The sequence below is a fragment of the Myxine glutinosa genome, chromosome 6 (genome assembly GCF_964187855.1).
Source record: "Myxine glutinosa chromosome 6, kmMyxGlut1.1, whole genome shotgun sequence".
In the NCBI taxonomy this organism is placed as follows: domain Eukaryota; kingdom Metazoa; phylum Chordata; class Myxini; order Myxiniformes; family Myxinidae; genus Myxine; species Myxine glutinosa.
The window spans coordinates 47,970,112-47,993,002 of NC_136266.1; the positions used below are offsets into that span (position 1 = coordinate 47,970,112).

A 22,891-nucleotide genomic window follows, 5' to 3' on the forward strand; every position below is an offset into this window, starting at 1 on the left:
GTGCAGAGGATGGGTGGACGAGCACGGCGTGGAAGAGCGGGCTGCACGCCTGCCATTCACTTCGTGCGTAAGGGCTGTTTCGTGCCCACGAGTGCGACCTCGTGAACGAGGGCGCCTTGAGACCTTGTTCCGCGCACGGACTTCGCGCCAAGGCGTGTGTTCCTGTGCACGGACCTCTGGAACCCATTCGCAGACTGACGAGACCCCACCGGCCACGTTGAGTTAAGTGCACACAAACGCATATTTAATTTCAGTTATTTTTCCCTTTCGTCTGTCTTTGGATCTGTTTGTTGGGACGTCCCGTTTAGGAATTTAGTTTATCGCACATTTTCTTTGTACTGGCATTTTATTAAATAAACCTGTTTATTTCTGTACATTTTAAATCTGTTTTCGTTTGAGTTACTTTATCCAGGTGTGAAGACATCGGGTGGAAGCCGTTCAGGTAAGACTCCGGTCCCCCCCCCCCCCCCCCCCCCACCTCTTGCTCCCCCACGCATATTCTCCGCTGTATTTGAACGCCTTGGGGTTAAAGCTCGTTTGGTCCTCCGTGCTACCCTACGGTGTTCACCAAGGGTAGTCACATGATAATATTATGGGCATTTCTTGAATTTTTGAAACTAGCAATGGCACCCGCCATATGGGCAGGGCTTCAATTGGGGAGCCCAAATGAAAAGGCAAAATATCAGAAATTGAAGGCTTTTTTTTATTTTAAACGATTCATATAAACATTAGTCTAGTAGGAAGACTAGGTCCCCCTGCACCCCCCGGAGATATACTTCTAATCAGTGTTTCTAGATTGGAAAAAATGTGTAGAAAATGACTAGCTATGGCCCCAAGCTGAAAAAATGTCCCACATACCATTTTTATGCAAATTACTGCTGCAAATTTTATGCAAAATTATGCAAATTTTATGCAAATTTTTGATGAGGAGTAGAGTTGAGGGGTCTTTGAGGGCTTCATCGAGGTGCTCTCGGTTGCAAGACTGGGTCATTCTGAGAAGCACAGCAGGGTCAGAGATCATGATGTTCTCCTCCTCAGTGAATCTCTCCATCAACAGCCTCTCCATTGCCTCACACACTGTTTTGAGGCAAAAGAGGGACTTTGCGTAGGCCTTTCCACTGAGAACACCTTTGAGAGATCCACTTGTTACTAGTTGTGCCTCAAAGAGAATCTCTGCATATCCAGAACCACGCATCTTGTGTCCAGTGAGCATCCCGATGTAGTTCATGGATGTGTGGAAGGGTCCAATCGTTACTACATGACTAGCAAATTCATTTGGCCAGCGCCAGATGATGGGAAGGGCTTTCATGCAGACACCCAGATCAAATGTATTCAGGACCCATCTCTGACCCACCTCAGCAGTTGCTGCCTCGGAACGCTTCAGTAGCTCACGAACAACTGCGTTGTCTGTGATCGGTTGGTGGATAGGCGTGCAGTAGTCGACTGTTGATTTGCTGGGTGGGGGAGAACCAGTTGCAGAGGTGAAACCCCCTAGCCCAGGCACAGGCTGCAGGCCATTGCCATGCCATGCAGGCACCAGGCACAGACCGATCACAGACAACGCAGTTGTTCGTGAGCTACTGAAGCGTTCCGAGGCAGCAACTGCTGAGGTGGGTCAGAGATGGGTCCTGAATACATTTGATCTGGGTGTCTGCATGAAAGCCCTTCCCATCATCTGGCGCTGGCCAAATGAATTTGCTAGTCATGTAGTAACGATTGGACCCTTCCACACATCCATGAACTACATCGGGATGCTCACTGGACACAAGATGCGTGGTTCTGGATATGCAGAGATTCTCTTTGAGGCACAACTAGTAACAAGTGGATCTCTCAAAGGTGTTCTCAGTGGAAAGGCCTACGCAAAGTCCCTCTTTTGCCTCAAAACAGTGTGTGAGGCAATGGAGAGGCTGTTGATGGAGAGATTCACTGAGGAGGAGAACATCATGATCTCTGACCCTGCTGTGCTTCTCAGAATGACCCAGTCTTGCAACCGAGAGCACCTCGATGAAGCCCTCAAAGACCCCTCAACTCTACTCCTCATCAAAAATTTGCATAAAATTTGCATAATTTTGCATAAAATTTGCAGCAGTAATTTGCATAAAAATGGTATGTGGGACATTTTTTCAGCTTGGGGCCATAGCTAGTCATTTTCTACACATTTTTTCCAATCTAGAAACACTGATTAGAAGTATATCTCCGGGGGGTGCAGGGGGACCTAGTCTTCCTACTAGACTACATCTGTTGAATCATATCACAAGCAAATCATCAAAATCTAAACAGTACATGGCACACATTTTGAAAAAAGATTGAATTCTGCAAAACGGAAGCGGCCGCTACACGTCTTTCTCAGTCGCACGTTTATGTGTGAAGAGTGCGCACCGAATCTAACACGGAAGCGGCCGCTACACCTGTTTCTCAGTCGCTTTGCACACGCTGCCATGTTACTTCGGAGCTGCACGTTTATATAGGAAGAGTTCGTCAGGAGTCGATCTACTCTCTCCTGGTACGTAGAATAAACAGTATTTGTAGAATTTCAACAAAAACCACGTCACTGTTCATATCGGTAAATATTTTTCCATCGTGTTTGGAAAAACTGGAAAATTGGAAAACTTGGAAAAACAATATAGCCTATTTTACTCCCAGGGGTCCCAGGAATACCCACCCAAAATATCGTTGCGATCGGTTGAGCCGTTTTTGCGGTACCTTTGAACGGACGGACGGACGGACATTTGGTGAATTATAGTAAGATGCTGGATCAACTTGCCATATATTATGGCGTCAATACAATTACCATATATATTATGGGGGTCAATACAATTGCCATATATATTATGGGGTCGATACAATTGTCATGTATGATGGGGGTCGATACCATTGCCATATATATTATGGGGGTCTACACAACATTTCAATCTGTAGTTACACTGCGCTTGCGAAGCGAAAACAGGGTTTGGCATTCGGTTGCATGTGTTGAGTACTTGTCTGCATTTTTAAAATTCATTTTCTTGGCAACCGTTGGTCCGATTGGCACGAACTTTTACCATAGGAGCACCTTCGTCTGTATAATTTTTTTATTCATAATTATGGCGTCATAGGTCACGTGGTATGGACGCCATCTTGAAAAAACGTTACACCTCTATATCTCCCAAACCGCTCAATGGAAAAAATGGAATCATAGCTCATTATCAAGTACTCCCCATGGGGAATAAGACATGTTGATGATGATGTCATCGATGCCTTCATTATGGCGTCATAATTCGACAAGTACGCTTGATCTGATCAGCATGAATTTTTTTTTTACCTCTGCAACTGTTAGTCCGATGGACACAAAATTTTCAGAATATGAGCGGCTCCTGTAGAATTATTTTTTAATGATAGTTATGACGTCATAGGTCACGTGGTACAGGCACCGTCTTGGAAAAATTGAAAAAAGTTGCACCTCTATATCTCCAAAACCGCTCCATGGGAAAAATTGAAACATTGTCATTGTCAAGTACTCCCCTTGGGGAATAAGATATTTTAATGATGATGTCATTGGTATCTTAATTATGACGTCATAATTCGACAAGTACAATGCTTGATTCGATCAGTATGAAATTTTTTTCTCTGCTATTCTTGGTCCGATTGACACGAACATTTTCACCATAGGAGCACCTCCTCCTGTAGAATATTTAGTGATAATTATGACGTCATAGGTCACGTGGTACAGGCAGCATTTTGAAAAAATCCGAAAACGTTGCACCTCTATATCTCCAGAACCGCTCCATGGAAAAAATTGAAATGTGGCTCCTTGTAAAGAACTCCGCATGGAGAATAGGTGTCGTTAACGATGACGTCATTGGTGACTTAGTTATGACGTCATAATTTGACAGGGACAACGCTTCGTCTGATCAGTTTGAAATTTCTTGAGCGTGATATACGCTACAATTATGTTCGAGAATATAAATTTATGATATCATCTCTCACGTGGTCAGGCAGCCATATTGGATCAAAGAAAAAAAACCTTTCAAAAACAGAAGAGTTGGCTCGCACCAAGTTGACTGCGCATGTTAACTATTTTATGAATACCATCTTGTTGGGGTAAATGAGTTGTCTTCCCTTATCGATGTTTATTTTCCCTCAAGGTTCTCAAATAAAATAAAATGGAGCGATAGTTGTGGACTCTTCATTTATACGAAATTATATTTTAGAATACATTCTCTAATTATTTCCTTGAGATGTTTTTTTTTTGTTGTTCTTGTTGTTAAATCTCGTCATGCAAAATTCCAGGAGTTTGGACGCAAAATTCCAGTCGAACCAATCCAAGTACTGTGGCTTGGTCGGACGTGTCTTCGTTTCCTTAATTTATTTATCTCTTTTGGAGGTGGGTGGGGGAGGATGGTGTTGTGTAGCGCTTGGATTTTCCCACGTCCCAAAGTCCTCCTTGCCATGCCTGATTGCCCATCCTGCAGCTGATATGACGTGGGCAACTCAACGGAAACTGTTCGTTTCCACTACACATGACCGTCTCACACACACACACACACACACACACACACACACACACACACACACACACACACACACACACACACACACACACACACACACTTTTCGTGGTCAGAGCCTTGTGTCAATATTGTGGAATCAAATTGCATGAGCATAAATAAATAAATAAACATGAGTTTAACCTGATCTGCAGGGTGATTGATTGGCGAGTGCATTACAAACAGGTACTAAACCCCTTAAGGCTTAAGTAGTCAATCCTCATCATGCATGCTCACCTGGACACAGGTGATGGGACTGACGACTACAATAATTATGGATTTGTGTGATCCGGAATTTCTGATGAAACGGTCTATTGGGTCTTCATGAAACAACGGTCTATTGGCTGTTGTATCAGCCTTTGCCATCTCAACAAACCCCGTCATAATACCTGCAACAGCACATCTCCATGTCTGAATTACCTGCAGACAATTAAGACATCTTATCTTGCTCATCTGATCTGCAGCCCACCCACCTCCCTCACGCCCCCCCTCCACCTCCTTCACCCCCCTCCACCTCCTTCACCCCCCTCCACCTCCTTCACCCCCCTCCACCCCACCTCCCTCAACGCCCCTCCCGCCCCTTGATCTAAGAATGATCGAAAAAAATTCGCAATTCCTTTGGGCGTTTGACGTGTCAATCAATAATGGACCTCATGATGATTGCGGTTAAACCGTGCCATTGATGCCTTTTGCTTGCTACCTGTTTTGACTCGGTAAATGAAGCCAGGGGTCATTGGTCTTAGTCGCGTGACCATCAGGAGGCAAACACGTGGGAGAGTCGCTTGGGCCCCGGGATTTCGGCATCGATTTACTTAGGTCTCACGACAATTCGCCGGGTAGGGATGGAATCCCCACCGTGTAGGTGGGCAAGACATGCTGCGGCGCACCGCGGGGAGGGTTATGGGCGGAGCGATGCAGATAGGGTCCGAGGGGTGGGGCCAGGGGGGCGGGGCACGGTTTGTTTACCCCGCAGCGAGCCGGCCTGCGCGGCATCGCCGAATGTGGAACCGGACGAGCCCGATGAGCGTGACGAGGAGAGCCCAGGGGTGTCAGGAAAGAGCGGAGCATCGCCGCGACCCACGGGGCCCTGGCGACCGCTCAAGGCACATCTCAAAGGCGGAAAGGTAAACGCTCTGCGACGCCGCGTGTTGTGTTGCGAGGATGTCCGCGGTCGCGACTCCTCGGCGTGTCAGAAGTGGAGATACAACAACCATCGCCGCTTATAATATACTCCATTGACACCGGTTTACATTTTTTCCCCTAATTTTCCTGGTTGTTTTTTTACCTTGAACGCGTGAGTTCGTCGCTTGAACATCCCGCGAGGGTGAGCGTAAACAAGGTGCGTCATGTTTTACGGCCGTGTGTGTATGCCGGGAATCGCAGCACGTGTCTGCCGCGCTTTCCGTCTGACTCTCGGACCGTGTGTACGCGCAACTCTTTACGCAGCACGAAAATCCCCCTGGACCGGCAGGTGAGCACGCAAGTCTGATTCTCGTCCCGTCTGTACGGACATGTACGGAAAAAAAATTATCCGTGTATTTGTCCTTCCTCTGGCCGATTGCGCACTTCATTTTTAAACTGCGTCAGAGGCGCGGCCGACCCCCGCCCGCTTCCCCGAACACCTTCCTTCTCCTTCCGAAAGGGGGATTACTGCTGCAACCCGCGCGTCTCCGAGGTTTGTTTGTGTTCGGCCCGAGTGACTACCTGCGGATACTCGTGCGCTACGATTGAGTACCGAGATGTGTGGACCAAGCGGAGGGTGAGAGCTGGAGTGTCGGCCGAGCTACGAGCTGCGTCATCTCAGCAGAGCAATGGGGGAACTCGCTTCGACTGACAGAGACTGCACCTGCTTCATGAATTAAAGCCAGGGCCGAGGAGGAGCACAGATCAGAGTGAAGGACAATCGTCTTCATATGTTCGATAAAGGAGAGACTTCGATAAAGCATTGAAATGTATTCGAAAACCCGGGGGCGATAGTGAGCGTGGGAGTTTGTTTCTTCCCTGCTCATCCAGCCTCCACCCTCTCCCTCCCCAACACCCTCTCCCTCCCCAACATCCTCTCCCTCCCCAACATCCTCTCCCTCCCCACACCCTCTCCCTCCCCACACCCTCTCCCTCCCCTATCCCAGTTCTTCCCACACCCTCTCCCTCCCAACATCCTCTCCCTCCCAACATCCTCTCCCTCCCCAACATCCTCTCCCTCCCCAACATCCTCTCCCTCCCCAGTCCCCAACATCCTCTCCCTCCCCAGTCCCCAACATCCTCTCCCTCCCCAGTCCCCAACATCCTCTCCCTCCCCAACATCCTCTCCCTCCCCAACATCCTCTCCCTCCCCAACATCCTCTCCCTCTCCTATCCTCTCCCTCCCCACACCCTCTCCCTCCCCTATCCCAGTTCTTCCCACACCCTCTCCCTCCCAACATCCTCTCCCTCCCAACATCCACACCCTCTCCCTCCCCTATTCTCCCCCTCTGAGCCTCCCCTTCCCCATACCCTCTCCACTCCCTTTCCCTTTCCACACCCTCTCCCTCTCCTTGCCTCCCCTTCCCCGTACCCTCTCCCTTTCCACACCCTCTCCCTACCCACACCCTCTCCCTCCCCTATCCTTTCCCCAACATCCTCCCCCTCCCCACATCCTCTCCCTAACCCACACCCTCTCCCTCCTCTATTCTCCCCCTCCCCCTCTCTCATCCTCTCCCTCCCCACACCCTCCCCTATCCCATTTCTTCCCACACCCTCCCCCTCCTCTCCCTCCCAACATCCTCTCCCTACCCACACCCTCTCCCTCCCCTATTCTCCCCCTCCCCCTACCCACATCCTCTCCCTCTCCGAGCATCCCCTTCCCCATTCCCTTTCCACTCCCTTTCCCTTTCCACACCCTCTCCCTCTCCTATTCTCTCCCTACCCACCTCCTCTCCCTCTCCTAGCCTCCCCTTCCCCATCCCCTCTCCCTACCCACACCCTCTCCCTCTCCTATCCTCTACCTCCCCACACCCTCTCCCTCTCCTCTACCTCCCCACACCCTCTCCCTACCCACATCCTCTCCCCACACATACGCTCTCTCTCCCCACACCCTCTCCCTACTCACACCCTCTCCCTACCCACACCCTCTCCCTACCCACACCCTCTCCCTACCCACACCCTCTCCCTACCCACACATCCCCTCAGTAACCCACACCCTCTCCATACCCACATCCTCTCTCCCCCCATCCTCTCCCTACCCACACCCTCTCCCTACCCAGTACCCACACCATCTCCCTACCCACATCATCTCCCTACCCACATCATCTCCCTACCCACATCATCTCCCTACCCACATCATCTCCCTCCCCACATCCTCTCCCTCCCCACATCCTCTCCCTCCTCACATCTTCTCCCGAACCCACACCCTCTCCCTCCTCTATTCTCCCCCTCCCCCTTTCCCTCTCCTATCCTCTCCCTTCCCACACCCTCTCCCCCCCTTATCCCATTCCTTCCCACACCCTCTCCACTCCCTCTCCCTTTCCACACCCTCTCCCTCTCCTATCTCCTCCCTACCCACACCCTCTCCCTCTCCGAGCCTCCCCTTCCCCATACCCTCTCCACTCCCTCTCCCTTTCCACACCCTCTCCCTACCCACACCCTCTCCCTCTCCTATCCTCTCCCTACCCACATCCTCTCCCCACACACACCCTCTCTCTCCCCACACCCTCTCCCTACCCACACCCTCTCCCTACTGTTACGTGCTCCTCCCCAAACCCCGGTTACGTTGTACCTCCGAGCCCCGAGAGGAGTCACGGCAGAAAGATGTGTTATTCTGTGTGTCAAAGATCAATGGTGAAACCACACCAATTGTTACCAACAAACAAGTATTGTATTAAGGTCACACAAGAATAACAGTACAATAACAATATTAATCAATTGTACAACCAATATATCATTCCTATGATGGTACCATCAGTTTCGTACAATATAACTCACTGTGCTCCAAGTGAGCAAAAATAACATTCCCAATGTCTCTGTCCCGGCTTCAAGCCAAAGTCGATCCACGCTCCAGCGATCGTCAGAACGATGTATCGAGACCAGAATCCCGCTCGGTTGACAGTCACACTGCCAAAGATGGGCAAAGGTGTCCTCAAGAGGCGACTGGGAAATCACACCTTCGGGTATGGATGTTCAACGGTTCCCCACACGGCGAACCGCAAATTCCCACTCGAAATCCACGTTACACATGCAAACCAAGCTAACGGCTGGATGCGTTGAAATGGTTGGAGCGAGGTGAAAAACCTGGAGCGATGCGAAATCAGGCGCAAGGCAAAATGGCCAACGGTCCGTTCTCGAGACGTAACGGCACTCCAATGATTCTCTTCAGAATCAACCGCAAAACCTGTCACGCAGGTTTATCTGTCACAGCGATAACGACTCTTTCGCAGGAATCCCTTTCCCAGGAAACCCCAAAGTTCACTCGTGATCCCCGTTCGCCAGCGTTTGCTCAAGACCGCCAAGCAGCTCGGCTCCTTCTCCGACCTCACTTGCTCCGCCTCCTTTTTCGCTCCTTCTTTCTCTTCTTCTTCATCCGGGTCCTGATCCGGTTTCCGGTTTCTTTTTAAAACATTAATTTTTTTTACCTTTTGAAAACAGTTATCTCCAATTCACTTAAACGATAACAATAATAGTACATGCAACCAAAAATGTTTATAGTGGATGAGAACCACAACAACGGAAGTGACGAAATCCGTAACACTACCCACACCCTCTCTCTACCCACATCCTCTCCCTACCCACACATCCTCTCAGTAACCCACATCCTTTCAGTAACCCACATCCTCTCCATACCCACACCCTCTCTCCCCACACCCTCTCTCTCCACACCCTCTCCCTACCCACACCATCTCCCTACCCACACCATCTCCCTACCCACACCCTCTCTCTCCACACCCTCTCCCTACCCACACCATCTCCCTACCCACACCCTCTCCCTACCCACACCCTCTCTACCCACACCCTCTCCCTACCCACACATCCTCTCAGTAACCCACACCCTCTCCATACCCACACCCTCTCTCCACACACCCTCTCTCCACACACCCTCTCCCTACCCACACCATCTCCCGACCCACACCATCTCCTTACCCACACCCTCTCCCTACCCACACCCGCTCCCGACCCATTCCCTCTTATCACCCTCTCCTCCTCCCCACCCTCGAGCCTCAATCCCAATTTTTAAAAATAGATATATTTTATATCTGGTTGTCTGAGTTGTGATTTTGTAAACACCTGCAAAAAATATGGGTATAAGTCACTCTTCGATGGTTTAATCATTTCTTCCCTAATGTGTCACTTGTCGAGTCATCTGACATTTTGATCCCCTTGGGTTTTTTTTCTCTCTGTTCTGCAAGTCCTCTTAGGGTCCTGAGTTTTAGCCCTGTCGTGCCGTTGAACTAACATATGGTGAGTTGACTCAGCCCATCATCCTTCCTTGGTCGGCAAAATGAGTACCAGCTTACTGGGAAGAATGAGCCATTCGAGTATGCTACTTCAGAGTGTTGACTCGTCCAGAATTACACCCCCAACTCTCAGCCAATGGAAAAACTGCCTCGGTGGCCCGATGCGTCTGAAGACACGATTGTGGTTCTTCTTCTTCTTCATAATTTCTTCTGCAAGTCCTTCATTGTATGAACAAGCAAAGTCATTTGTAAACACTGCGATGATAGCGTAACAGTCAAAATTCCATCCACAACTCTCTATAGTCCTGCTGTCTTACTGCTGTCATTGGAATGACAAGCAATCATTCATTCAGTTATTAATTTCCTTTTGATGGTGTAAATCTGTTTACCAGGAATTGTTACTTCATGAATATATCTATCTATAATTCCAGTAATCTCTGTTTGTACGTTTGTCTGTGACCGCTGTTTCTCGACAACCACGGGTCCGATATACTTGAAACTTGCCAGGTATATTGCTGGGGACCCGAGGATGTGCCTTTTCAAGGTTTTAAATTAATCGGAGAAGTACTTACCGAGCTATGTCCAAAAAACGCTTCAACCAATCAGAGAGCAGCGAGCTATCACGTGTGCCGAACGTGGCGATCAGACTCTGCCTCGGACGGCACATTTGACAGCGTATTCATTTATTTCACGTTGGAAAACTATGTTGCCGTTAAACTATGTTTTAAAACGAATTCAAACTGCGATTAAATTAAAACGATTCATCGTAACTGCGATTTGCGAACTTCCGGACAGTGAAGACTTCACTTCCGGCAGCCAATCACAGAACGCTTTGTTGCGTAGGCGTGGCCGATGTGAGACGAGCGGAGCTGAGCGCGTTACGAGCTGACCGCCATTACGGTACGTAATTCGATTTCTTATGCGCATTATTTCTCCCAATTCAGTCAGAGCGAAGGGCGGAAGCGAAGAGCGTTGTTTTTTTTGTTTACGGGCGTACGGGCGGGGTAGAGCGTACGGGTAGCGTTTTTTTTTTTTTTTTGGCAAGGAACGGGCACCCACGTACGGGCAATGCCCTAGTATCTCAAAATACACGAACAAAAAGTCTTCATTGGTAAGATAATTAACAATTTTGAAAATAAACAGCCCAGCGCATTAAATTAATTAATTACTCCATCAATTAACATGAAATTAATTGGTGTTTGTTCCCCCTCCATCCCCTCCCTTACCTCAAACGGCTACACAGCTGACTCCGCATGTGAAAAAGCTGAATGCCTCAACTCTGTGTTTGCCTCAAAATCTTGTGTCCCAAACCCATCTCTTTTACCCACCATACCCAGTTGAACCCAGCTACTCCTGGACTCTGTGTCCTCTCCTGACAAGGCGGAGAGGTTTCTGTCAAACCTCAACTCTGATTCTGCAACTGGACCAGACGGCATCAGCCCACGGGTCCTAAAATCCGGCTCTGCCACTCTATCTCACCATCTCTCTGTTCTCTTCATCCTCTCTTTTGCTCAAGGCCATCTGCCATCAGCTTGGAAATCAGCCAACATTACCGCTTTACACAAAAAGGTGCAAAAACAGATCCTTCCAACTACAGACCAATCAGCTTGTTCCCAATTATCAGCAAAGTTATGGAATCCATCTACGCTTCGGATATCAAATCCTTCCTCTTCTCCAATGGCTTGATCTCGGATCATCAATTTGGACTCAGACCAGGTCATTATACTCTAGACATACTGCTCCTGCTGTCTCAACAATGGATGGAGGTCCTCAATGCCAAACAGGAAATCAGAGCTGTCTCCCTTGACATGTCACGTGCCTTCGATACGGTCTGGCACCCCGCTCTGCTCACCAAACTCTCCTCCGATGGTATCCATGGAAATCTCCACACATGGCTTGTGGACTTCCTCTCTGGTTGTAGTCAACGTGTGGCCCTGAATGGATTTCTCTCATCTCCCCTTCCTGTTCAGGCTGGAGTTCCCCAAGGCAGTGTTCTGGGCCATGTGCTTTTTCTGGTCTTCATCAATGATCTCTCTGACTCTCTGGAAAATCCTCTCTATCTCTTTGTTGATGACTCCACTCTCTGCCGCTCCATACCTCATACCCTCAGATCGGCAGTCTGCAGCCTCCTCACTCTCTGCAGACCTGGACAAAATCACAGACTGGTCAAACAAGTGGAACATGTCTTTCAATCCTGACAAATCTCACACTCTTACTATGTCTCTCCGAAAAGACCGACTGGACAACCCTCCCATCTACATTCTCAACAAACCTCTCCAAGACGTTCTGTCACTCAAGCTTTTGGGTCTCACTATCTGCCATGATCTTTCCTGGGAAAACCACATTTCCAAGCTGGCCTCCAAAGCCAGTCGCCGACTGGGCATCCTCCGTCGTGCGAAGTCCTTCCTTGGCACACCTGAGCTCCTCACCACAAGCAAGGCTTTCATCCGCAGCTCAATTGAATTCTGTTCTCCACTCCGGGCTGGTGCTCCTGCCTCACGCCTAGCTCGGCTTCACACTCTTGAAACCAAAGCTTTCAGAATCATTGGAATCTCTCGCGATGAAACTAACTCTGAGGACCTTTCACTCACTCTCCGCAGGCAGGTTGGTGGACTTTCTGTCTTCTGTCTACCGACTCATCTATGGCCTAGCTCCCCAGCTCTGTCTGTGCTCTGTCCCCCAAATATTCCTACAGGTCGCACAAGATCTGCCAGCAACCCTCTTCTGGTGAAACTGACAAAATCAAGACTCTCTGCTCACCTTCACTCTTTCATTCTTCTTTAATCCCGCCTCTGGAACAAACTCTCTCACTCTCTTCAATCCCACTCCTCCCTTCAGGTCTTTAAAACAGCTGTTCACCACCATCTCTATCTTCCCCCATCCAAAACCTTGATCTTTTCTACCCATGTTAATTTCACCCCAGATCCACTTTTCTGTAATACCGACTTCTTTCCTTGAAGTCCTAGCAGTGTCCATATGTTTTATACCTCTCCCACCCCTCCCTCCCCCTTCCCATGCCTCCTCCCCCCCCCCCCCCCCAAGCCCTCTCCCTCCCACAGATCCTCCGATGTCCCTGTTCTCTACTGTTGTACTTGTATGTTCCCCTCTCTCTCCCCATCTTGTCTCCCGTTCTCTTTATTATATGTTTCTTTATGTGTCCGTTTTTTTTTTTTGTGATTAATGTGAGCTCTTACACGAGCCTCGATCTTGTATACAAAAAAAAAAAACTCCTTTATAAATATGCAGCCTCAATTTACCATTAAGTGCATCAATCCTTGAAAAGTCCAAAGTGCCGCCCTGCTGTACAGAACGTTCCTGCAATAAAAAATAAATTGTTCTCGGTTTTCATTTTGGGTGGATATCTGGAGTCTGCAACAGGAAGATCCTCTTTGACCACCTACATGTCATATTATCAAGCCTAATGTCATTTCTGTAGGATGAGGGTTGAAGATGTGGAAAACCTCGACCTGCTTTGCAGTTTGTATTTTTTTTTTGTTACAGTTTTTTTTGCATACAAAGTCGAGGCTCGGGGACAATCTAGAACACAGAACGGATCAAGACATAACAGAACAAAAGGAACAGTAGAAATAGAGAGGGGAAACATCCAACAGCAGGGATGGGGGACAAAATAGAAGGAGACGTGGACAAATAAGGGATGTGAAGAAGAATGATGGTTAAGGGAGGACACATTGGGTGGACAAGATTTAAGAGAATGTGGAAGAAAGAGGAACTAATGAGTGGAGGTGAATGGCAATTCTGAATTTTGGGCGATTCACCAAAAGGGCATTATTGGCAGACTATGTGTGCTCTGCAGAAACCTGGGAGGGAGGGGGGATAGAGCATGGAATGGGCAGAAGGTACAAGACCAGGATGGTGGTAGAAGACAGAGAGAACACCAGTTTGTCTATGATGTGAAAGGCCTCTGGGCCTTTGCTGCATCGCGGGAGATTCAAATGATCTTGAAGGCCTTGGTTTCCACGGCATCAAGCTGAGCAAGATGTGAGGCAGGGATGACAGCCCATATGGGAGAGCAGTACTACACCAAGCAGTGGATATAGGTGGATAGGAGCTCAGGTGTGCCAAGGAAAGACTTTTCACGATGGAAGGATTTCCATTCATTGGCTGGATTTGGAGGCCATCTTAGAAGTGTTGTTTCCCCAGACAAAAAAACATGCCTGATAGTGAGACTCAAAAGTTTTAGTGACCCAACTTCTTCAAGAGGATTGTTAAGAAACAAGATGGGAAGATTTGCCAGACAGCCTTTTGGAGAGACAGAGTGAGAATGATCATACCCCACTTGTTTGACAAGCTTGTGGTTCTATGAAAATCTGAAGAGAGGTCAGAGGCTGTTGCTTGCCCATCTGAAGGATAGGGAATGTTTGGGCAGAGGATGGAGTCATCAGCAAATAGATAAATAAGATTTTCCAGAGAGTCAGAAAGATGGTTAATGAAACTTAGGAATAAGACGGGGCCCAGAACACTGTGTTGGGGGCACGCCAGCATTGATAAGGAGAGGAGATGAGAGGATCCCATTGAGAGTGGCAAATGACCAAGAGAGTAGAGGAGATCAGAAAGCCACTTCTGCAGTTGTCCTTCCTTGGATGCCAAAGACAGAGTTTGGGGAGCAAGGCTAGGTGCCAAACTATCGAATGCTCAAGATACAGTCACGTGAAAAAGTAAGTACACCCCATGTAAAGTTTTGACTTTTTCAACATATTTCAACATCCAGCTATTTGATCTTCATTTCAACAATATTGATAGATAAAGGTGATACAATATAACAAATATCATGAAACATTTACACTTTGTAGTCCATTGTATAATTTAAATAAACATAAATGCAAATTTCGCATGTGGAAAAAGTAAGTACACCCCATGCAATGTTTTTTAAAATCTTTTTAACATATGTGGACATATCAATATTTGATCTTCATTTAAACAGCATCTATAGATCCCTGGTGTTGGGCTAGCGGCTAGGGTGCCGGCTTAGGATCCTAGGATCCTGGGTTCGAATCCCAGTCGATCGCTGAATTAACGCCAGGGGGGTTGACTCAGCCTGTCATCCTTCCGAGGTCGGCTAATTGAGTACCAGTTCACTGGTAATTCCCTGTTTGTCGTAAAAGGCGACAAAAAGGGTTGGCGGCAGGAAGGGCATCCGGCCGTAAAACATTGCTTCAAAAAGGGGACCGAAAAACAACAACAACCACGGTCCCCGAAAAGGGCCAACCCCCGCTTGCGGGGAAAAAAATGGCCTCTAAAGGTTTTTTTTTTGGGGTTTTTTTTAAGAGATAAAGGTGATCTAATTGAACAAAAAACAATGAAAAATTGACTTTGCAATAATTTATTCAGCAAAAAATTAACAGAGATGCCATTTCCTTCTGTGGAAAAAGTAAGTACACCCTTGGCTCTAACAGGTGGTATTGCCCCCTTTGGCAGAAACAACCTCAAGTAGGCGTTTCTTATAACTGTCTACCAGTCTCTGACATCGACTGGGAGAAATTTATGCCCACTCCTCCAAGCAGAATTCTTTCAGCTGTGCGATGTTTGAGGGGTTTCTTGCATGCACAGCTCGTTCCAAATCCCCCCACAACATCTCGATGGGATTTAGATCCGAGCTTTGACTTGGCCATTCCAGAACCCTGCATTTCTTTCTTTTCAGCCATTCCTTGGTGGATTTACTGGTATGTTTAGGGTCATTGTCATGTTGCAAGGTCCACCCTCGGTTGAGCTTCAACTTTCCGACAGATGGCATCACATTATCCTCAAGCACCCTCTGGTACAATGAAGAATTCATAGTGGATTCTATGATGGTGAGCTGCCCAGGCTCTGATGCAGCAAAGCTGCCCCAAACCATAATATTTCCACCACCATGCTTTACAGTTGGTATCAGGTTCTTGTGGTCAAATGCTGTCTTTGGTTTTCACCAAACATGTCTTCTGGTACTGTGGCCAAATAGCTCTACCTTTGACTCATCTGTCCAGAGCACATTGTTCCAGAAGTGCTGATATTTGCCTAGGTGTTCATTGGCAAACTTTAGTCTTGCCCTGATGTTCTTTCTGGACAGCAAAGGTTTCCTCCTGGCACACCTCCCATGTAGATCAAATTTGTGCAGCCTCTTTCTAATGGTAGACTCGTGCACTTTGACATCAACAGTGGCAAGAGCTACCTGTAGGTCCCGTGATGACATTCTGGGGTTCTTAAAGACTTCTTTCAGCATCTTGCAGTCTGCTCTCGGGCTGAAATTGCTGGAGCGGCCTGGCCTGAACAAGTTGGCAGTTGTTTTGAATCTTCTCCACTTGGACATGATCTTCCGGACAGTCGAATGATTGATTTCAAATTGTTTGGAGATCTTTTTAAATCCCTTCTCAGACTCGTAGGCATCTATAACTTTCTTTCTGAAGGCCTCAGAGAGCTCTTTTGATCTTGGCATGGTGATGCCGCACACTTCAACAACAAAGAGCAAACCAAACTAAATGTCTGAGGTTTAAATAAGACAGGTTCCTCCAAGATCCTCTCTAACGATGTTCTAATCAATTGCACCTGAGCTGGTGCACCTGATTCTAATTTTAGGTATTTGAAGTAGTGATAAATGTAGGGGTGTACTTACTTTTTCCACATGCAAAATTTGCATTTATGTTTTTTTGTTGTTGTTATTTTTTATTTTTTTTACTGAATCGAGGCTCGTGAAAGAGCTGACATTTACTTCACAAACAAATCAACCAGACAGACAAAATATATAAAAAGAGGGAGCGGAAGATGGGGAGAGAAGGGGAAGCACACAAACACTTGAGAGCACACAACATTTGAGAGCAGGGAGATGTGTGGGAGGGAAAGGGCTTGGGGGGGGGGGGGTGGGAGAAGTATAAAACACAAGGACACCACGGACTTCCAGGACAGAAGTTCGTATTTCAAAAAAGTGGAATTGGGGTGAAATTAGCGGGGGTAGAAAAGATCAAGGTTTTGGATGGGGGAAGATAAGAGATGGTGGTGAACAGCTGTTTTAAAGACCTGGAGGGTGGCTGCTTGAAGACCGTGCCAGTTGGCCTGAGTGAAATGCCAGACTCGTCGACGCTGAGGAGGCTCTCTGAGAATGGTCAGAGAGATGTCCACTTCAACAAGCACATGATCAGATGAGCCGATTGGAGCAGAAGAAGAGCAGCAGACATTTTCAGGTAAGTTAGTCATAACCAAGTCCAGAAGAGAAGATGCTCCGTTGACTGAGATCCGGGTCGGGAAATTGACTGATTGTGTCAGTCCCAGTGAGTCACAGAAGTCCTTTGCTGAAGAGCCATGGCTGGTGAGAGAGGTACCCACACCCAGCCAACTGGCATGGTGACAATTGAAATCACCACATATGAGGAAGAGAGAGTTGGGATGGGTAGATAGAAGTTGGTCCATATTATCAGACAGCGAGATGTCGATGGAGTCATCACTGTTTGGTGGACGGTACAACACACATATGAATAAAAGGTGGGAGCGAAGGGGAAGCCGTAGCCAAAGGTATTCCTGGGGGTGAGGTGGAGAGAGGGCAGTGCAGAGCGAGTGAGGAAGAGTTTTTTTTAATAAAGATAGCAAATATTGTTTTTTTAAATAAAATGAAATAAATGTTTAATAAATAAATAAATAATAAATTTAAATAATTCAATTAATTAAATTAATTAAATTTAATTTAATAAAATAATAATTAAATAATTTAAATAATTAAATAAATTTAATAAATAAATAAATAAATAAAATAAAAAATAAAATAAATGTTTATTTATTAATAAAATAAATAAATAAAATAAATAATTAAATTTAATGTTTATTTAAATTATACAATGGACTACAAAATGTAAATGTTTCATGATATTTGTTATATTATATCACCTTTATCTTTCAATATTGTTGAAATGAAGATCAAATAGCTGTATGTTGAAATATGTTGAAAAAGTCAAAACTTTACATGGGGTGTACTTACTTTTTCACGTGACTATGTCTGAAGAGGCAGCTCTGATCTCATGTCTGACTTTCAAGGCCTGCATACATTGTTGGGAGAGCAGAAGTAGCACGTCCAAGGTAGAATGACTTGGCCTGAATCCGAATTGGAGAAAAAGGAAGGATTTGACGTTAGCTGCGATAATCGATTCCATGATCTTTCTGATGACAAGTTAAGGGGATCAGTTTTTGCACCTTTTTATGTAACGAGACACGAGTACAGCACACCCATTCCGCATGCGAGCGACAGGAATGGTCATGTTATTATCCTCTCTGGGGTATATGGATTACTGTAGATCTAGGCTTGGGCCTCAAGAATATTGGGGATGTGTTCAGTTAACAAGTTTATTGTAAAGCACTCGCTAAGTGACTTAAGCATTCAAGCAAGCACTGTCCGTGTGTTGTGCCATGTCCGTGCTGTGTCATGCCGTATTTCTTCTGGAGTAATATAACTGATTTATCAATTAATACAAAATCCCTGATAAACCATCAATTGAACGGAAACCAAAAACTACCAATCTGTCGTGAACATCCAACTGGCATTTCATCTGCACAACGAACACCGCCATCTTCACGAACATCATCTTTGTCTGAATCGCTCGCACAAAGCTCAAAATGTTTCCATCACTAATTTTGTCTCTGATATAGTTTCTTCAAAACCCCACTGATCACTTTCAACATACTGAGAACCTTCATAATTTCTCATGATGGTGGAATAAATATCAGCATCCAAGCTCGAAATACACTGTTCTCTATGTAAAACTGCCATTTGGATCAAAGTGAGTTGATTGTGTGACATCACTCGTGAAATCGAAAATCGACACGTTAGGGATTTTTTCGACACTTCGTGATCAGCAAGAAATTTTGAAAATAAATTTCCCTTCAAATTAGACAGTGATGACTTTCAATGGTTTTCAGGGGAAAAAAATGTGTTTGGGTTCCCCTTTAACACAGATTTTGCCCAAGATGGAAAACCCCCTTTGGGGGAGTGGCATATGAAGTCACTATAACCTCCATCTTATGACCCTTAATCCTCTGGTCAAGTTTGGTTGATTGGATAAGTAACAACTGTTATGGATTCGTCACTTCTGTCTTTGTGGTTTTCACCCGCTGGAAGCATTTTTAGTTTCATGTACTATTGTTACGGTTTCGGTGTGAAATGGAGATAACTGTCTTTAAAGGTAAAATTAGTGTTTCAAAAGAAAAACGAAATGGATCGGGAGAAACCGGAAGAAGAAGAAGAGGCTGGAGCGGATCGAGTGAGATCGGGAAAGGAAGGCCTATCTGCTTCGAGGTGTCGAGCGGACGCTGGTGGACATTGGTCACGAGCGAATATTGGTTTCCCCGGGAAAGGGATTCCTGTGACAGTGTCGTTATTGCTGTGGCAAATAAACCTGCGAGTCGGGTTTTGCTGTTGGTTCCGAAAGTGAATCATCACTGGAGAGCAAGTAGGCCTCCATTACGGGCCCGCCCGCCATTTCACCTCGCATCAGCCATTTCACCTCGCACCAGCCATTAGCCTGGTTCTTGTGTGTGTCATGGATTTCGCTTGGGAATTCGCGGTTCTCCGCTTGGGAACTGCTGCTTGTTCATGTCTGCGTCATTGTCTGGTGAACCGAAGGGTGTGAATTCCCAGTCGCCTTTTGGGTGAACTTTTACCTGACCGACGTCGGCTCGACCTCTCACCCAGCGGCTCTTCTGCAATGTCGACTGTCAGCCGTCCTGGCTTCAGGTCTCAGTACGACCTTTTTTCTTGTGATCACCGGAGCGTGGATCGACTTTGGACTGGTGTCGTGACAGTGACTTTGGGGGTGTTACAGTTCGCTCACGTGAAGTACCGTGAGTTATTGAGTTAAGAAACTGGTGGTACCATCATAGGAATTATATGGTGTTTGCTGTGCAATTGAGGTTTTCTTGTACTTGCGCAAGTTGTTATTATTGTGCGATTTTAATACAATACTTGGGTTTTGTATCGATTGATTGGTGTGGTTTCACCATTGGTCATTGGCACACATAATAGCACATCTTTCTGCCGTGACTCCTTTCGGGGCTCGGAGGTACACCGTGACCGGGGTTTGGGGAGGAGCACATAACACAACCAAATGTATCGCTCTCAGACAGATAGGCAGGTAGACAGACATAAAATTATGTATTTTTGTATGATGCGGTGATTTTGACTAAATTCAAAGTAGATGGAAGATGACCGAGGGAAATGATAGGGTAAACAGAGCAGAAAGAGGATGTGCAACATTGGCAGAGCACGTTTTTAGAACACGGGAGCTGATGCCGTCCAGTCAAGTTGCTGAATCAAAATTGAAGGTTGCCATAAACCTTTCCACCTTCCCAGGTGAAAAAGGCACAGACTCCAGCAGCAGATGGGTACAAATAGGTTGGGTGGGTAAAGAGAGCAAGGGGTTGTGGACACAAGATTTTGAAGCAAACACAGTATTGAGACATTTGGCCTTCTCACGAGCGGAATCGGCTGTGGTGCCATTTTAAGTGAGGGAATGGATGGAGGGAAAGCATATTCCAGAGACATATTTAATAAGCTGCTAATGGGTTTTAGAGGATGGAGAAAAGTTTGAAAGTTCAATATTGAAGTTGGTCAGATGTTGTTTACTGACTCTCCTGAGAGTGGACACACATTTGCTACAGGCTTTGTGGAATGATCTGAGGTTGCCTTCGGTTGGATTTGCCCTGCAGGAAGAGAAGGTAAGTTGTTTCAACACAACTGCCTCACCACAGGATTCAGTGTAAAATAGGCAGGAGGAAGGGTTTGAAAACTGAAGAGGAGATGTGATGGATCTGTGCAAAAGAGAGAGCAGGCTTCTGTGGAAGAATGCCCAAGTTTTGTTAATATTAGGGGTGGCAGATTTAGGAGACTACTGTTATGGATCCGTCACTTCCGCCTTTGTTGTTATTATATACTTTGTTCCTGAATATTAGAAAAAATTTCAGTATTTTTAGTTTCAGGTAATATTGTTGTAAAGATTTTTGTGTGAAATGGAGATGACTATAGTAAAAGGTAAAAATAAATGTTTGTGAAGGAAAAAGGAAGAGAGGAGATGGCCATGAGGAGGAAACGGCCATGAGAGAGATTCAGCCATGAATCGCATCGAGGCTGCAAGCGGACTTTTTTGATATTGGTCGCGAATGAGTTGAGGCTTCCCGTGAAAGGGATTGCCCTTGACATCGTCCTATATTGCAAATGCAATTAAACCTGCGTCTCAGGTTTTATTACCAAGCGTGAGCTCTTGTTGGGGAAAAATCAAGCGCTCCAATACAGGCGGTTGATACGCCATTTTGTCCTCGAAGAGACTGTCCGCTTGGTGCATCTTGTTTTGTCGTTGGGATTCCCATATCGACATCATTGTGGTGATCACCGTTGGTTTCCATATCGGCTCAATTCCCATATCGACCTCTCACCTCGTAACTCCTCGTCTGCTGCCGTGCCAATACCTGCCTGTTATCATCGTTCTGCACGACTTCAACCAGCATGGGGATCCATGCACAGACTTTGGGGAATGTTACATTCCACTCACGTTTGTCATATCCTGAGTTTTTTGCTTTGAGAGCATTGGGGGAATGATGGTACCATCATATGTATTGTTCATTTGATGCAAGTGACATTTTCATTGTACTTTATTTAAGAGTGTTATTATTGTGTATGTGAGAATTATTAATACAATTACTTGTTTTGTTCTATAATTGCATTGGTGTGGTTTTACCATGGTTTATTAGAGCACTCAAAAATAACAAATCTTTCTGCCATGTTCCCGCTCGAGACTCTGAGGGGCACTGTAACCGGGGTTCCGGGAGGAATACGTAAAACTAGTCCTAAAGTGACATGGTGGCTTGCAGTCCCTGCCAGTTTGCCTGAGTGAATTGCTGGACCTGCTGGCGCTGACACAGCTCTCTGAGAATAGCCACCCGTCACAAGCACATGATCAGATGAACCATTTTGAGTAGAGGAAGAGCAGGAGACATTGTAGGAAAGTTGTCATCACCAAGTCCAGAAGGGAGGATTTGCCATTAAGAAAAATCCAAGTTGGAAAGTTCACAGATCGAGTCAGTCCCATGAAGTCACAGAAGTCCTTTGCTGAAGTACCATGGCAGGTGAGAGAGGAACCAACATCTGGCTAATTGGCTTGGTGACAGTTTAAATCACTACATATGAGGAAGAGAGAGTTGGGATGAGTGGTTAAAAGTTGGTCCATGTTGGCTGAGAGAGATAAATGGAGGGGTGATTGCTGTATGTAGGTGAGGGGTGGGAGGTGAGATGTGGCTTGGCAAGGGGAAAGCAGAGAGGGGGAAGAGCGTGGGGCAAGAAGAGAAAAGGTGACATGAGTAGAATGTAGAACAAGGGGACATGCAGTAAAGGGGACATGGGGACATGTCATTTTTTAGCTGGGTTAAAGAGTGGGACAGAGAACAGAGGGTTAGGAAGGACGCGTACATGTTGGAGATGTGTGGGAGCATATTGGCATGGACATATTTCCGACCGATATAATGGACGTGAAGGGGAATTGTTGTCATGTGCAAACAACCTCTGCAAACTGGACTTCTCAAGATTCCCAATCTCGATATACGGAGACAGACATCATGAGAGGGGTGAAATGAATGGCTGTTGAAGGCACGGAGGAAAGTGGTGTTGAAGGTACAAGAAAGGGGTTGATGGGCCAAGAGTTTTGGAATCATACAGGTTTGGGAAATAAACTATGTTAAGAAGAGGAAGAAGAAGAGGAATATATTGTGATGAAGAATAAGAAGAATACGTGGGGGTGTTTCTGATGAAGAAATAAGGAAAGTGAAGCATTTTTAAATGCTATTAAAAGCTTTTAAAGGGAGAAGCATTTCATTCAATAAATATACAGTTTGGAGATATTGAGTCAAGGAAGGGACAAGTAATGAACAAAATGAGGAAGTAGAGGAAGAATCAGTTTGTGATTTGTTTTTTGGAGT

General features: G+C 46.3%; 1 protein-coding gene and 1 long non-coding RNA gene across 2 annotated transcripts in view; both read left to right on the forward strand.

Moving 5' to 3' along the window:
• LOC144892601 (uncharacterized) overlaps window positions 1-22,891 on the forward strand; it is a 1,198,808-nt gene that overhangs the window by 478,112 nt on the left and 697,805 nt on the right. The gene's annotated exons all lie outside the window — the stretch shown is intronic.
• Window positions 5,447-22,891, forward strand: part of LOC137429177 (uncharacterized) — an 83,635-nt gene continuing 66,190 nt past the window's right edge. The window contains exon 1 of the long non-coding RNA XR_010984826.2: window positions 5,447-5,650. This is a non-coding gene — a long non-coding RNA (uncharacterized LOC137429177). The remainder of the gene's footprint in view (window positions 5,651-22,891) is intronic.